Genomic DNA, 14,525 nt, shown 5'->3' with positions numbered 1-14,525 from the left:
CATATACCTTGATATCCTTGTTGGCTTTTTGTTGTAAAATCCACTTTTACAGTATCACTGAAATCGTTTACTGTCCTAATGTCAGCAGACTCTCTAGTTTCTCTAGATTATATACTTTTGTTAAAGCTCCCAATAAGCAAAGTTTGCTCAAGCTCTTTTCTTATAGCATTGGCCTCATACTGGCCATCAGTACTCTGGATCTAACTAATGGAAGATTAGGAGAAATATAATGAATTCTGTTCACTTCATTGGGAATAGTAATTTGTGCCAAAGCAGCAGTAAAGGCTTTGAGGGTTTCTCTACATTTCTTTGTGAAGGGGCAGGTCTAAACCAAAGCTTACCTTTGTTCAACTTTAACGTTATTGATCCCACATCAGTGAAATTCACTTGTTACAGCAGCACACAATTCATCTGTACCTGTGCTGTTTCTGCCTGGTTGAGACTTATAATACCTTGCCTGTGTATGGAAACGTCATCAGGAACTATGTCCAGCACAAAAGCTGTCCTAAACTTCAGCCTATTGTCTTGTATCTGTAACCCTGCCTCAACGTCTGCTGACGGTCCAGAGAATAAAATGATCTAATCTTATACAGGCACAAAATTATCTGTGTCTTCTTTTTTTAAAAACAGTTTTGAAAGGATTACAGGTCCCAGGCTTGAGTTCTGCTGAGCAGATAATGTTCTCTGTAAAACAGAGTTAAAGTGAGACAAAAGACACAGCTTGCTTTCTCGAACGACTCTCTGGTCTCAGTTTAATTAAAACAATTTTCTTTAGAAATAAATCTCATTTTCCCCCTTTTTTCATTATAAATCAACATTCTGTGTAAATTATATAAATATACAGATATTTAGTTAGGTATAAATCCAGAAACATTCAAAAGTAAATAAAATGCATTAAACTGAACATCTCTTTAGTTTTATCTGTCACATATTAGAATATAAACGGAATGCATTCCTATCTGTATTAGGCAGCTAAAAGCTACAGTTCCAGTTAGGCACATTTTATTTAGCTGACTGATAATAACATTAGCTACTAGTTAACTTGTTTTCTATATTACAATGAGCTAAATATCTCAGGACACAACAGGACATTTAATATGCCAATCAAATTGCTGAAGATGTACATCCATACAAAAATACCAGAGACAAAAACGAGAGATTTTCTAACTAACAGCTTTAAACTTTAAAAAAACAAGACAAACTTAAACATGCCCAGTGGCACTGCATAACCTCATTAAACAGTCAACTTATAATACATAAACAAATACTATATTTTCTTTTACTAGTTTAAATGTCTAGGAGCTTAGCCCAATATCAGTTAATTAGAAAAAAAGAGCCAACTGTCATTTTACAGCTCTCTATCTGCACATCAGCTTTCTCACACAACAATTAGCCTCTAGACAATGCACAAGAAGAAAAGAATGTACAAATGTGTATTCACGTGCTGTCTGATGTACTTCAGGGTGTTGCTGGTGCTTCTTTTTAAACACATCGCTCATGGTGAGACAAAATATGTAACTTGCATACTTGAATGCCTCTCTGGTGTGAAGGGAAACTTTGAGACTGTTCGAGATAATTGCCACACAGCCAGCGCTCGACTACCCCACAGGTAGAACCTGAAAATGGCAGTAACTCTTGTATTCTATTAAAAAGCTTGCAATTCAGGTACACTGAGAAGAAGATTAAAATGGCAGAATTAATTATATTTTAAAACACAATAATGATACAATGAAAATAAGATAATCATGCACACACGTGACCACAAATTGTGGGATTTCAAAAAAGCACAGCAGGGATTCCATTGCCCCCATTCTGTAGTACCACCCTCTGGCCCACCGTTGTGATATTGGAAAGGATTCTGTCTTCCCAGAACCCAGACAGTTGAGGAAGTTGGGCTTTCAGGACTGAAAGGATCTGAGAAGATGTTTTTATGAGGTTTCTTGGAGCATCGGAGTCCCTTTAATCAGGTAAACTCCTTGTTGTACTGGACTAACTAAGGCCGCTATATTGCTGTCCTGGAGAATTAGCCCCCTAGTGTCTGCTGACTCACTGATTAATGTACCATATATAGGTCTCTCAGCAAGAATCACAGTTCTTGGTACATAACGATGCTCTACAAAATAGTACAAATGCTGCTGTTGCACAATCAGTGTCTGGGTAGTACTAGAGAAAAGAGTCTCAGAGTTACTGAAGACATTGTTATCAACTTTGCTTGGTTGTGACAGAAGTGGAGTAGAGTTTGGAATTTGAACTGTACTCATGGTACAACTGTCACTATTGATAGTAGTATCCATTGACTTGACAGATTTCTCAGCTTTGGGAGTTGGTGGACTAGGATTTGAGGCATTGAAAATCTCTGCTAAATTCATGAACTTTGCCCCCAGTTCATTGAGAAATGTCATGTCATTGTCTAACTCAAGGAGACTGCAGCAGCTCAATGAGCCTACTGTAGAATTTTGACCCTCATATGTGTACACTTGCAGGGTGTCCTTAGAAAGATTCTCAGGTATACATCTTGCTTTCTGTAAAAAAAAAAAAAAAACAGATTAAATTTAATGATAAATGTCATTATTTAAGCAAAAGCTTTAAAGAAATGACTGATTTCCATGAATCTCTACCTTAAGGACATATTCTTGTAGATATTTCCATGATTGTGTTCTCCCTCCATTAATGTGAGTTGGGACCATACCCTTGATTGATGGAGAACCATGAGCTTGAGTAGAGGACATCATGGCTACATTTCTGCCTGCATGACCAGCTACTGCCAAAGATGTTCATCACCAGAAGGCAGCTCTTTGAATTTGATCACTGCTCCATACTTGCAGGACAACAAGTAATTGGGAACCACTGCAAACACCAAAAAGAGAGAACACAGTGTCAGTTTGGGGTTGAAACTCTTTGAGTGTGTTTTCAGAATTAAATACTGGGAATTGTAAGTTAGGATTTAGTATATGAAAAATTGAGCACCCAGTAGACACTGATTGGGTTATGATGTTTATATTACTCACACATGATCAAGGCTAGGCCAGTCAGTATCAACACTATGGCGGAACCTCCCAGTTTGACTGAGGACATGTGCTGTTTGGCTGCCCTGAGTGCCACATCACAAGAGTCACTCTCCACGCAGCTGCAAACTTCCACTTGTAACTTCTGTTTGTCTTCACAGCTCAAACCCTGCATGTCAAAGATCTTCACATTCAGCTCGTATAAGCCTGGCCACAGCAGCTCCTTTGCCTGGAAACTCACTATTGTTCCTTGAAATAAATAAATGCATAAAATATCATGTATACATATATTGAATTTTGTCCATATATGGAAAGCTGTTTTCTTTTTAGCTTCTTAATATAAATGGAAACATACAAGTCCAAACAATTGGAACAAGTGTGATTCTGTTACCATTTACAGGAATTATTTCCCATTCTTTACGAGTCTTCTCCTCTGTGAGCACAAATTTGAAAGGCTCCCCATTTGGATAGATATCCTCATCAACTGCAGTCACATTGATGATTTTAACATCTGAACAGATGCTCTCATAGTTGCTTGTCAGCTTAGGACAGTGACCATTCAAGTATTCCACCGTTAAAGCTATTGTTCCTGTAGCTGTCTTTGGTGGCACATCTAAAAATAGACATATTTTTAATTCAGAATCTGGACAAAAGACATATGGTATTGTGAGCTGCTTTAACCTGATTTTTTTTTTTTCAGAACCTGATGTGGATGTGCTTTTCTGTGTGTTAAAGTAAGACTTTCCTTGAGTCATGCAGAGGATCTTCGCATAGTAGGTTCCATTGATCAGAAACTTTGACTGTCGATCTGGAATCTTCATGAGTTTAATTTCTGATGTCTCATTGTTTATGGAAAGCCAGTTGTCTGGATCATATACTTTTGCATATCTACATTTGTAAAATAATTCATATTCACTGTTACATTTTTCCATGTCGTTTTGTTTTGCCTTTTAACTAAATAAGGGCCTGAACTTACCTGACCTTTTCTGCAAAGTTTCCAGTATTACCGTCTATGGCAGGAAATGAACCAATTATCTCAAGAACATGAAGTTTTCCTGGGTCCTCTGATACAGGGAACATTTTTACATGTGGGAAGAAGGCTAAGCTTTTATGTAAGTTGTTTACAGTTATTTTCACTGAGTATCTTTTCCCTCCTGTAGCCAATGTTGTGTTGTCCGGTTTGGGACTCATTATAACACCAGGATTCACTCCTGCACTTCCCCCTGTCCCTCTTACCACTCCTCCTGCCCCCACTGCAGTTCCTCCCTCTGCCCCTACTTCTGCCCATCCACCTGCTCCTTCCCCTGCTCCTGTGCCAGTCCCAAGACCTCTTCCAACTCCAGTCCCTTCCAGAATTCCACTTGAATTTAGGGAATTTGCAGTCCCATTTATGAAAGGAGCTACATTGGAAATGGCCAAGCCCAGATTCAGCTCTTTCACTTTTTCATAGTCCACAGGCTTCATACAGGAAGGCAATATTCAGGAGCAAAATAGAAGCATAAGAAAAGTAAGAAAACATAACTGATACAACTGAAATACAAGACACTAAGTAATAAAGTATGTAGAATATTATCTTGGTAAACTTTTCTTTACAATGGTCATTTTGGCTGACCCCATGTGGGGAACTTACTCTATAGAGCATAAACGGCTTCATTTATAGACTTAAAAAGCAATTTGATTCTTCTTGTGTGTTACATTTACATTTCATTGACAAATGTAAATTCATTTTAAAAAGGAAAAATAAAAAGGCAAATCTTTCATGGAAAAATTACTTCTTGTTCCTTTAAACCTGTGCAAGCTTACCTTGACCAGCTTTAGAATGCCTTCATTGGTTTTAGGATCTGTCTCTATGGTAAAGAGTTGATCCTCATTCCCCTCAGTGATTTTAAAAACAGCCAACCAGTTTTCAGTGTTCTCCAAGTCTTTGTCATGAGCTTATATTTTCATCACAACTACATCTACTGCACCTTCATCAACACTTCCTGTGTACTGATATGAGAATAAACAACAAGGATTAAATACCTTTTTAAGTTGTTAGTAGCTTTATTTGGTAAATTAGATTATTGTGTTACCTCATCTTTCTCAAGTATGGGGACATTGTCATTGATGTCTGTAATTTTAATCTCCACTGTACCAGTCCCAGTGTTACCTTCAGGTGCTCCGTCCATATCCACACCCTGCACTATTAAAATGTAGTGGTCGAGTGTCTGTATGAAACAAAGAGCTCTTTGATATTTTTCTTTGAATGGATGAATGGATTTTACTGATAATCATCTTTTCAGCAGCAGTGAATTGTGAGACACATTAAACAGACATATCCAAGTGCACATAAAGAAAATAATCAACACTTCACACTAATCTACTCAGCATCAATCTTGTCTCTATTGGTTACTTTCTCTTTATAGTATGGCACCACACTATATTATTTATAATGTAGTGTATTTTTGTACTAGTTACCTCTCTGTCCAGGGTGTGCTCTTTAACGTAGATTACCCCAGTGTCTCTGTTCATGAAGAACATGGGACCAGTTCCCTCTGGTATTTGCTTCACTATGCTGTAAGCAATTTTTGTATTGATTGTTTCTGGATCATCTGCATCATCAGCGGTTATCCTCATAACAGGAGTTCCTGCAATGTTGTTAGGAAGATTTGAAAGCTTGCAACTTTATTGAAGTAGTTCTTACTTTCACGCATATTATGGATTTCAGGAACAGATCCTATTATGAGGGACAAGACTTTTAATTGATCAAAGTTAAAGTTGGTGGCCCAGTAAGGTCAGTGATTGAAATTTTACTCGCCAATGCAGAAATGGATTATGTCTCCATCTTGTTTTTTTGTGTAAATTTGAATGAATACAGATTTTGGAAATCACCTACCTATATCGCTGTATTCTTTCACAGTCCCTTTGTATAAGCCAAACTTTGGTGGATTGTCATTCTGATCTTCAACTTGAATTTTCAAATTAGCTTCTCCCTCTACCAGACTGCCATTTCTGTATCTTGCTATTCCTTTTAACTAAAACACAATTTAGAATGCTTATTTTCCAAGATTCAAAGGCAACCTCTATAATTCTGAGGGAAACACTGTTCTCTTGTTTGTTTACACTTGTGTACTTAAATTACGTTATTTCTGAACCACTTATGGGTTTTAAATATTTTTAAACAGTTTTAAATAATTTCATTAAAACAACCTCAGGATTTTATTTTAAAAATGTATTATTAAAATCATGAATATGACATTTAATTTAAGATTTGTTTTTCAATGGTGAAATACAGTTGTGTGCTGATCCTGTAACTAGTTTGCATTGTTTAACTCACATTATACTGTGATATCCTCTCTGTCCAGCACACCTGTGATTCTGATAAAGCCATTTTGAGGGTTGACAAGAAAGAGGTGATATGGTTCTTTGTCAGCACCAATGCCTATAAGACTGTACTCCACCAGACTGCCTTCTATGTGCTTATCAGACCAGATCTGAAAAGCAATTAATGAATTAGTACGCAAACAAACAAATAAAATAAAACAGGGGTGCACAACTCCAGTCCAGAATGGCCGGTATCCAGCAAAGTTTGGTGATTGCTCTACTTAAACACACCCCTTAAACCTGGCAATTAACAGATGAGTTGAATCAGATGTGTGTGAGCAGAGCAATCACCTAACTTTGCTGGATACCGGCCCTCCAGGACTAGAGTTGTGCACGCCTGAAATAAAGTTTTAAGACAAAGGGGAAAAACACAAGCAGAAATACAAAAGTGGCAGCTCAGAAAACTATGTAATTACTGACGAACTTTTACAATTACAGCATGTGTTTATATAGAACTTTATATAGAGCATTTATCAGCAGAGGAACTTAAGTTTGTACAGGACTATTCTTCTCTTTTTGGATCATTCTGGTAATAAACACAATACTACATTTCCACGATAGCATTTCCAAGATATATTTCCAATAACAAGTACAGGTGCTGTCATCAGTGTAAATGAATAAGATTAACCCTGCAAAAAATATCAAGTGTTAAACTCAAAAGTTTTAAAAATAGATTCCTTAACTCACCAGTAGACATAATCATATCAGATGATTATTCCCTCCTCCTTGTTTCTACAGTCACTATCCATTATTTCTGCTCCACCGACCACAGAGGAGAACTTTGTAGTTCTACAGTTACAGACTGTAGTCCATCTATTGCTCTGCATGCTTTGTTTACCCTATTTCACTCTGTCCTTCAAGAGTCAGGAACACCAAATGTCCACTCACTGTCCACTCTGTTAGACACACCTACCTCATTGGCCCACTTTGTAGATCTAAAGTCAGAGACAGTGCTACATCTGTTGCTGCAATGTTTGTGTTTGTCCTTCATCAGAAACAAGGAGGTAGGGTTTTTTTTTAACTGTCTGATGCCCACAGGATGAAATATGCAGATTAGACAACCTGTCACTCAAATTCACCTCTCAGGACTTCAGAACATTTTTCTCAGGCCCAGACCTCTGCATAAATAAGCCTTAGAGTAACACAGCTATGTGTGAAATATACCCTCCCAGGTTCCAGCTAAACATATTCAGAATTTCTTACTCTGGCTATGAATTCCTTTCTTGTGTAGTCAACATTCTCAATGAGTTTTGTAGGAGGAAGTATCCACTCCCGCTTTTTTCGCTTGGATCCTTCTGCCATTTGCATTCCCTAAAAGATAAGAATTGCAGAATGGTTGCAACTAATTTAGAAGAAAAATGAGTACACACTTTGCAGCCCTGCCAAGTCTCCTCATGTGAGGAGAATAGTGGTGTGTAAGCTTTGGTTTAATTATGATTTATTACTAGAGAAATTTCTGTTAAACATTTATATCTATTTTTTTATATTTATAAATTCAGATTTTTTTCACTAAAAAGGGCAAAAAGCAGAGGACTGACAGAGGATCTTCACCCTCAGTTTTGATTTTGACCACCTTTTTTTATTTAATTTTTCCACTTGGTTATGCATAAAATACAGTTTATTTTTATTGCCACCAAATATTATTAATGTATTTGTATTGTAACCAAACCTTATATCTCAAAAACAGATGCTGATTTTGTAAGAATAATTTGACAACCTATTCATGAATCAGACACCTGCAGATTTTCATTCACAATTGCTGTTTGTTTGCTTAATTTAACTGAATGGAAAGAAATAAACCATATCTGTGCAAATGTAATGGCACATTATAGTTTTTTTTGTAATTCAGCGATCAGAAATGTGCAATAACTTTGATATTTTGTCCCCTTTACAAGACAAGATATCTTACTTTTATTTAGATAATTGTGTCACAAATTGTCATCTAAGAGGGATTAAACTTTACCACAACTTGAATTAAACTGGGGAAATGCACTTACACCAACAGGGCCGGTGTCTGTGTAATGTTCCTGCAGATCTAAGATAAAATTTTATTGTTAAACCTCGGCTTTAATTCAAAGCAGGACCAGCTGCATAGCAATGGCTCACACAACTGCTCACATCACTGCACCAGCAATGGAAAATATTATGTTGTTTTTGTCCCTTTCTTATATATCCCTCATATCCTGACTGAGGCATTAAGAAGATATTCCTCATTTCCTGACTGAGCTCAGTGCCAAACATGTTGAATATAAGAACAATCTTACTACTCAAACAAAAGAGAGGATTATAATTAATACTCATAGCAAACAGCAAAACTTTAAAAACTTGGGTTTTGTATATTTTTCTTTCTTTTACAAAATATCTTTATTACTTAGCAGGCAAAGAACTTCTTTATTTGTAATTTGGTTCTGTCCTATTTATTTGCGGCATGTCGTTTCATTTTTTTATATCTCAATTATCTTTTTTTTAATAAAATGTATATAATATTCATATTTTTTATTATCAAATCTATGACATCTATAAAAAGATCATTTTTAAACATGTAGAACAAATGAATATGTACATTTTGTTTCAAGAGCTATTTCAATTTCACTTATATCATGGTGGTATTTTTAAGGAGTTATTGCCCCATACTCATTTTAATGAACTGCAATTAGTTTGAATGTTCTTGTAGTATGTTCTATTACCTAGTCATTTACACCACTCTGGAAACTCTAATTACAGCATGTTCAATAAACAATTTACAAATAAGTAATATCACTCACCAAAGTCATGCAAAATATCAGGAGAAGAAAGAGCCTCCGAAGCCAGAGAGGAATCATGGTTACTGAAGACGTGCAGAACCACTGCTCTTCTCTACTTGATATCTTCTTTCCTTTTAATTTTTATTTTAATGCTGATGATGGATAAATGTTTGTGTAACATTCTTGTGAGGTGTGTGTGTGTGTGTGTGGGGGGGGGCGTTTTATAGGTGTGTGTGTGTGTGTGTGTGTGTGTGTGTGTGTGTGTGTGTAGGTGTGTAGGTGTGTGTTTTCTGATGAAGTTCTGACCACACGCCATACCTCTGTCTCTGGGCTGGGCTAGAATGAGGCAGTTTATTTCATCTGCAGGGTTGACTTACTTTTTGGCATCCTCCTCAGTTTATGAAACAAACACAAAGAGAACAGCAGGCAAAAGTTAATGCCTTAATGGCGCCTTAATAAGATGTTAACTTGCTAAAATATTAATGCAATTTCTTAATAAACCCAGTGATCAGCAATCTAACAAAACAGCTGAACATCAGAATAAGAAGCTGTTTTAGAGGAGCTTAAACATGTAGACATGGTAAACTGATGATACACATGTGCAAACAGTGTATTCATCATGTTAAAGTTCTAAACACATTCTGAACTTCCTGGGAGTTAAAATAAAATTAAATAATCACCCTTAAGAACTGGAATAAATAATAATAATAATTAATAATAATAATAATAAAAAATAGGGTGGCACGGTGGCGCAGCAGATAGTGTCGCAGTCACACAGCTCCAGGGACCTGGAGGTTGTGGGTTCGATTCCCGCTCTCGGTGACTGTCTGTGAGAAGTAGGTGTGTTCTCCCTGTGTCTGCGTGTGTTTCCTCCGGGTGCTCCGGTTTCCTCCCACAGTCCAAAACCACAAGATGGTAGGTGGATTGGCGACTCAAAAGTGTCCGTAGGTGTGAGTGTGTGAGCGAATGTGTGTGTGTGTCTGTGTTGCCCTGTGAAGGACTGGCGCCCCCTCCAGGGTGTATTCTTGCCTTGCGCCCAATGATTCCAGGTAGGCTCTGGACCCACCGCGACCCTGAATTGGATAAGCGGTTACAGATAATGAATGAATAATAAAAAATAATAAATAATACAACAACAACAACAACAATAATAATAATAATAATAATACATTTGATAGCCCTAATTTTACAAATGATAGTTTTGGGGTTTTTTAATCAGAGAAGAAATCAGCACTGAGAAATACACAACATGAATCAATCATGAGGGCAAATGCAACTATTACACCTGTTATGTGGCTTAACCTGCAAGGCTTTCATCTGCCTGCACTTTACTTTAAATCAGTCATAGGCCTCAGTTTCACTTTATACCTTGTCTGAAAATTTACTTTGCCCCCAGAGCTGCATATGATTACTGTCAGGATAAAATTTTACATCTGTACAAGAGAAGGAAAAACACAGTAGTCTTTCACAAGATTCTTTCCTGCCAGGACTCCTAGCCCTGGCAGCAGCTTTTCCCAGAATTAAACAGCCCAGGAATGTGTGGGTGGGTAACACAATAATGTCCAAGAGCACGGCCAGACAAACATTTGCCATCAGCACTGAGCTAGAACAAGGCAGCTGACAGCACAGTCCACTGGAGAAAAAATACAGCTGGGAAAGAACAGGATTTAAGTGAAAGGAAATGACACATATCAATTTCGTCTTATGTCTTACATTTATTCATTACACATCATAAAAATATGAACATGCTATAGTGTTTATGAGACCAAAAAATGATTGTTTGAACCCCACAAGCGGAAAACCTCTGACAGGAAAATCAATACACAGAATATTTCCAAAAGAACAGCATTTGTACTAAAAATAACCCTCCACAAGAAAGTTTGAAAAGCTTGCGTTCCACGTATCAGCATTTTAGAAATTTTTAGAAAAGGTTCCGTTACAAGGTAGATGTTTGCAAATGAATTTAAAATGGTGACACACACACAAACATCAGTAACATCACTGTTGGAACAAAACATTCTGTCTCTAACTTTACAGGAGAAGGGAAAATCTTTCATAATATTGAATGGAAATTAACAGAACAAGACTATTGCCAAGTACATTCTGATCATTTCTGTGGGTTTGTTCAGTATGAAATGTTAACACATTTACAGATTACATAACAATAATAATAAAAAAGACACATATTTAGGTACAAAATCCCAACAGCGACAAGATAAACAGTTCTGTTTACCGAGTTTACTTGTTCTTGTATTTGTCAGATGTTGCTATCAAAAACAAGCAAAAAAATAAAGAATAAAACAGAGCATGGTATTATTCCCGACAAAACAACATGATAATACTGTAAACCCAAAATAATAATAAATCTCCCCACTCTCCATGGGCATACAGTGCTACCATACTGGAAAGGTGAAGGCTGGCACTTGCTTTCTCCAAGACATTTGAAGTCAACCATTACTTATTTTCAAACTTCTAACATGACATCACTGGATGGCTGAACATGAACAGGGCAGAGGGAGGGCCATGCTACTCTGCTAGTGAGAGCGAGACTCTTTGGCATTGAATGACACAGCTTTTCTCTTAAAAACTTCCACCCCTAATATATAAAATACTACATTTTATGTTCTTATTATTTATGAGCATTACAAAGCACAGAATGTACATTTGAACATCCTAAATGATAAAGAGTGCTGCACATTTGTGATACAGCAATCTACATTTCCAGAAAAGTTGGGACACTTTCATATAATACAATAAAAACTGAAACCTGTATTTTGATAATTCACTTGAACTTCATTTAACAGACAAAAGGACAAAGAAAAGATTTTCTGAGTTTTCAAAGACAAATTTTATACTATTTGTTAAATCTAAACAAATTTGTAAACTGATGTCTGCACATTTTTAAAAGGTTGTGACAGATGCACATTTATCACATCACATTTTCTTATAATTGGTAAATGAAGATACTAATTGTTGCAGTTTTGTAAGTGGTAATTTTTGCCCAAATATCTTTGTATACAAGAACATAAGCTGCTTAACAGCTTGTGGTCACATTTTCAGGTTGCATTTCTAAATGTAGTGGCAGACTAATAAGTGACAATGACATTCCAAAGTGCTCTTGAGCCCATATGGCTGTCCAACACAGTAGCACGACAGCTGCTCAAACAATATCAAATAATATGGACTCAACCGTCACACACATTCAGTAGCAGACTTCCCCTGAGTCAATGAAAAATGCTCTGTTTGAACTGATTGACAATTCATTCAAGTTTAGCATAAAGTTATGAACAATTTTTGCTTGCTTGAGTTGGGTCTTTGGTGAATGTTTCGTTTCTAGCTTTTGCCCTTGTCCCAACATTTTTTTGGAGTGTGGTGCATGCATCAGATTCTAAATTTGTTTAGGATTACAAAACACAATTATGTTGGTCAGGAAAAAAAACCACAGAAAATTATTTCTTTGTGCATTTTTCAGTTGAATAACCGTTCAAGGCATTTATCAAATTATAGATTTTTAGTTTTATTGCATTTTTGGAAACGGGGTTTGTACATGTTTACACTGTTAACTCAAGGTTACTCCTAACCCTAGTAAAAGGGCAGTAGATGGGCTAATCCTCTCCAATCACAATGATATCATTCTTCAAAACAAACCTATGCACAATAGACTGAGCTTATTTACAGGTGCTAGTCATAAAATTAGAATATAATGAAAAAGTCGATTTATTTCAGTAATTCCATTCAAAAAGTGAAACGAATATTATACTCATTCATTACACACAGGTCGATATATTTCAAGTATGTATTTCTTTTATTTTGATGATTAGAACTGACAACTAATGAAAACCCCAAATTCAGAAAATTAAAATATCACTTAAGACCAGTATAAAAAAGGAGTTTTAGAAACACTGGTCAACTGAAAAGTATGAGCATGTATAGCACTCAATACTTAGTTGGGGCTCCTTTTGCCTGAATTACTGCTGCAATGCGTTGTGGCATGGAGTCAATCAGTCTGTGGCTCTGCTCAGGGGTTATGAGAGCCCAGGTTGCTCTTATAGTGGCCATCAGTTCTTCTGCATTGTTGGGTCTGGTGTAGCACATCTTCCTCTTCACAATACTCCATAGATGGGGTTAAGGTCAGGCAAGTTTGCTGGCCAATTAAGAATAGGTGCTGGTAGTTTTGGCACAGTGAGCAGGTGAAATCTGCATCTCCATAAATTTAGTCAGCAGCAGGAAGCATGAAGTGCTCTAAAACTTGGACCTCAGAAAACACAGTGGACCAACACCAGCAGATGACATGTCACACCAAACCATCACTGACTATGGAAACTTTACACTGGACCTCAAGCAATGTGGATTCTGTGCCTCTCCTCTCTTCTTCAAGACTCTGGGACCTTGATTTCCAAAGGAAATGCAAAATTAACTTTAATCAGAGAACATAACTTTGAACCACTCTGCAACAGTCCAGTCCTTTTGTGGAAGCAAGACGCTTCTAATACTGTCTCTTGTTCAAGAGTGGCTTGACACAAAGAATGCGACAGCTGAAACCCATGTCTTGCATATGTCTGTGTGTGGTGGCTCTTGAAGCCAGCTGTCAGACTCCAGCTGACTGCATTTGGGGTTTTTATTAGTTGTCAGTTATAATCATCAAATTAAAAGAAATAAACACTTGAAATATATCCGTCTGTGTGTAATGAGTATAATATACAAGTTTCAATTTTTGAATGGAATTACTGAAATAAATCTTTTTCGTGATATTCTAATTTTATGACCAGCACCTGTAATCTAAACTTAATATGCCCAAAGTAAAATGTCATCACCTGCAAAGATTTGGACATTCATTGACTGTGTAAGTCGCTTTAGATAAGATTGTCTGATAAAAGTAAATGTAAATGAATGTCTGCGGAAGTGCTCAGAAAAGCTGAAACGTGTCACAATACCAGGCTTTCAATGCCTTCTGTTCACCTGATGGACTACCGTAACATAGTTTTGCACCTTTAAAATGAACTTATGAGGTATTCTACAATTTCTGCTTAGAACCATTTGCAAAGGCGTATTGCTCTCTCCTGATTTATCATATCGGACATATAACTTATTTCATATCTAATTATAGGAGAAGCACATGTAAGTTATGGAAATGTTAGGTAGGGGAGGTCAATTTTTGCCTGGTATCCTCAGGAACTGCCACTAGCTTAGCCCAAAACACAACACTAGCACTGTCACAAGGGAACCACTGGTTTAATTGTACTATCGCAGATCCAGTGCTCCTCAGACCCAGAGAAAGTCAGAAACTTAGAAAGTCAAAAATGGGGAACCCAGGGCAAAGAAAACACTAACCAGGAGGAACAGAGCAATGCAATCTCAAGAGTAAATTATTCACTTGCTAGAGGTGTTATGTAAATCCATTTTGCTCTGCATT

General features: G+C 36.8%; 1 pseudogene; it reads right to left on the bottom strand.

The window, feature by feature from the left end:
* Window positions 1-772: 772 nt before the first annotated feature.
* LOC136702699 (desmoglein-2.1-like) lies at window positions 773-13,207 on the bottom strand (annotated as a pseudogene).
* Between the last annotated feature and the right edge of the window lie 1,318 nt (window positions 13,208-14,525).

Source organism: Hoplias malabaricus, chromosome 7 (genome assembly GCF_029633855.1).
Source record: "Hoplias malabaricus isolate fHopMal1 chromosome 7, fHopMal1.hap1, whole genome shotgun sequence".
NCBI lineage: Eukaryota > Metazoa > Chordata > Actinopteri > Characiformes > Erythrinidae > Hoplias > Hoplias malabaricus.
This window is presented reverse-complemented; position numbering and strand designations above follow the sequence as displayed.